Source organism: Giraffa tippelskirchi, chromosome 7, assembly GCF_054371585.1.
Source record: "Giraffa tippelskirchi isolate mGirTip1 chromosome 7, T2T-mGirTip1v1.2.pri, whole genome shotgun sequence".
Taxonomy (NCBI): Eukaryota; Metazoa; Chordata; class Mammalia; order Artiodactyla; family Giraffidae; genus Giraffa; species Giraffa tippelskirchi.
Window position 1 is genome coordinate 83,308,243 of NC_137281.1, and position 3,917 is coordinate 83,312,159.

A 3,917-nucleotide genomic window follows, 5' to 3' on the forward strand; every position below is an offset into this window, starting at 1 on the left:
GGATATTTTCGTCTTTTTTTAAGGTGAAAGGGAAGGTGTGATTATACAATGTGAGTATGTTTTATGGAGGAGGAGGGAGTGAAGAAACAGGCTGAGCCCTAAGCAGTCTCTTTCCCAGAGCCTTTCACAGATGGTAACGACCCCCTGTCGCCCTGAGTGGCTGCTATCAAGCCCACCTGATACACTATGCCTTCCCATGTGCAGCTGGAAACCCCCCCCACCGAAGCCCACTTACACCCCAAGTCATTGGAAAGAGCTGAGGTGCCCTAGTCCTCAGGCCACTACCCAGCCCCCAGCTCCACCCCTAGAAACACCAGTCAAAATTTCAGACAGAGACACGGAGACACGCAGGCAGGGTTCCAGAAGCAGAGTCACCAACCGACTCCTCTCTAGAGAACAGTGAAGAGCACTTGCCTGGGAGGGCCAGCAGACAGCAGGGAGCTGGAGAAAGACCAACGCCGTGCTCACACCAGAACCTTCCTCCTCCACTCATGGCCCTCCCACCCTTCTTCCCCTCTCCTTGGGGAACCACCCACCAGCAGTGCTTAGTAGACCAGACATGTCAACTCCGGACTGCCCCACACCTCAGGCACTCTGCCCCACCTGTCGCCCTCCTGAGGGAAGCAGGGACCAGGCTGTGCCTTAAGCAAAGGCCTGTCCCTGACTGAACGAACCTTGGTGGGGACTGGAGGAAGGGGCTGGAGGACTCCTGACCGAGGAGCAGCCAATGCACAGGACAGGGGTAAAATCAGGACGTGGGGGGTGGTGTCACTCAGACTTTCCCCTCTGGAACTTGAATGGGGACACAGTGGACAGAATGCCAGGTGAGGCTGGAAGAAGGTTATGAAGACCCAGGGAAAGGAGCAGTTACATTAGTGGTGGAGCTTGGAGTAAAACTTTACCACTCTGCTTCTGAGGGAGGAGAGAAATTAGCTGCCCTTGAGATGACTGGGCTGTGGGAGATGGTAATTCCTGGGAGCTGAGATCCTTGTCGCTCTCGCCACCAGAGTGCATAAGGTCACATAAATCCTTAAGGTCACTGCACAATTGGGGTTTATTCCTTGCGACTGAGCGACTTCACTTTCTGGAAGCGCCAAGCCATCACTGCTCATCCCCCCATCCCCACCCCAGGGCTCCCACCTTGCAGGTCTCCTTCCCACTGACAGCCAGGAGCACGCACTGATGCAGCAGCCATCCAAACAGATGCAACAGTACTGCAATTATGCACCTCGCTCAGAATTCCCCAGGCAGCCATCTGCAGCCATAACCATTCTTGGGATACATTCTAGATCCCGGAATTATGAGTTTTGTTTGTTTGTGTTGTAGTCAGAACAATAATGTGTATTCCCAATTCCTTGACAACACACTTTGTTTTTATTATCTTTGTGTTCTATTGTTGAATTTGCAAAAATATAGCACTGTTATCATTTGCAACTCCAAGGAATATTTTTGCTTGTGTTTCCAGCTCGGCAAACGTATTTTGAAAAGCTACTGGGTGAAAGGCCCGATGGTGGTCGTTGAGGTGGTTGAGTCATTAAGTCGTGTTCAACTCCTGCATCCCCATGGACTGTAGCCCACCAGGCTCCTCTATCCATGGGACTTCCGAAGCAAGAATACTGGAGTGGGTTGCCATTTCCTTCTCCAGGGGATCTTCCTAACTGTGGGAGCGAACTCAGTGATTGAACACAACACTCCTGGAGTGCTGCAGTCTATGGGGTCGCAAAGAGTCGAGCACAGCTTGGGGACTGAACAGCAACATCTCCTGCATTGGAGGTGGTCTCCTGCATTACAGGCAGATGTTTTTACCTACTGAGCCACAAGAGAAGCCCTGGAAGGCTGGATACTAGGACACAAAGATGATAAAAAATAATAAGAACAGTGGCTCATATTAAGCATTTACTCATTTAATTATCCTAATAACCCTATATATTAGTACTGTTATGATTCCAATTTTTACCAGTTTACCAATAAAGAAACTGAGGTCACACAATTATTAAGTGGGAGAGCTATTAAGTGATAGGGTTTGAATCTCAGAAATCTGATTCCAAAATACACCCTCATGATCACTGCTAGAAAAAGAAAATAAAAACCTGTGGAAAGCTTACTATCTAATAGCAGAAGACCCATAAAGAGATCATTTGAATTCTTACATTAAGCGCTAAGAGAATAGTGTACATTGGATGCTTAAAAGCTATAGCTTCATTTACCATGTATTTCCATTAATTCCAACTCTAATTTTTCGTGACTTAAACTGTTTGCAGGTGACTACTGTCATCATAAAGGCTACTAAGCATAGATATGGCTCTCTCTTGAGCACTGGTTTTCTTTCCTGATGGGACCTGGCTTCTGTGCTGGGGAAATTGCTAGGAAGTAAATCAGGAAAGCTGAGCACCGCTGGTGTCTGTCATCATATTGGTGACACATGGGTCAGAGCAGTCTAAATGATCTTCTGTTGCTTTGTTTCATATCCCCAGGGAAAGCCCCCTGAGGACAGCATCTGTGAATTTCCATTCATTAATTCCTTCCTCGATGAAAGAAAAAAAAAAGACACTATTCTGAGCACCTGTGAGGTGCCAGGCATAAGCTAGAAGTCAGGGACAGAGAAAGAGGGCTTCACATTCTGAAGGAGAAAGATGGCCAAAGAGTTAGTGAGTAATACATTGCAACCAGGGCTGGATCAGAGGTAAGAAAAGGTGCCAAGAACCTAGAGGAGGAAGCAAGCAGCTCTGCCCAGTTGGTGGCTATACCAGTCCACAGAGAGGGCTCCTGTTGCTGTAAGGTTTAAAGGAGAGTAACAGTGAAAAGTAGCTCAACTGCCAAGTGGCAATAACACCCAGAGTCCTTAAGCAATTCTATTATCACAACTATGATTAATGAACATACTTCAGTACAGTAAGTCTCCTACATACAGACAAGTTCTGTTCCAAGAGTGCATTTGTAAGACTAATTTGTTCCTAAGTCCAACAAAGTTAGCCTAGGTACCCAATTAACACAATAGGCTATATGGTACTGCACTGTAACAGGTTTATAATACCTATCACAGCTGCCTTCACACTTGCTTCTGGACATCTTAGGTTTAAAGTAAGGATGCTGTACTACTGTACTCAATACAGTACTGTAAAGTACACGAAAGCACAACCACTCGTAGAGGATGCACACCTGTGACAGTGTATACCAGACACCTGAACTAACTTACAAGACTGAACATGTGAACACGTGTTGCATCTTTGAAAGTTCACAATTTGAAGGTTCGTATGTAGGGGACGTCGGAGAAGGCAATGGCACCCCACTCCAGTACTCTTGCCTGGAAAATCCCATGGACGGAGGAGCCTGGTAGGCCACGGTCCATGGGGTTGCTAAGAGTCAGACACAACTGAGCGACCTCACTTTCACTTTTCCCTTTCATGCACTGGAGAAGGAAATGGCAACCCACTCCAGTATTTTTGCCTGGAGAATCCCAGGGACAGCGGAGCCTGGTGGGCTGCCGTCTATGGGGTCGCACAGAGTCGGACACGATTGAAGCGACTTAGCAGCAGCAGCAGCATGTAGGGGACGTAGTGTGCACACAAGGTCTTGCACACAAAGTGTGAGTCTCCTCTCTAATTCAAGCTTTTTACCCCACTCTCCTCCTTTATTCTCTCTCCTTCTCAGTGTCTCTTTCTCTGCTTCACTTTCCCTCCCTTCTTCATCCTACCATCCCTTTCCTCTAATGATCCTCTCAGCATCTACCTCCTTTTCCTTCCTTTCTTAACTGTGGTTAACTGGATAAGATAGGAAACTCAGATTCTGGAAAGAATGGTATTAATACTAGTCTGGTTCTACTTGGGTTACCTCCTTCTCTCTCCCAGGTTCCACAACCTCCTCCTGGAAGTTTTTCTCACTAATCAAGAAGGTGCTTGAGTATTTCACATGTGAAT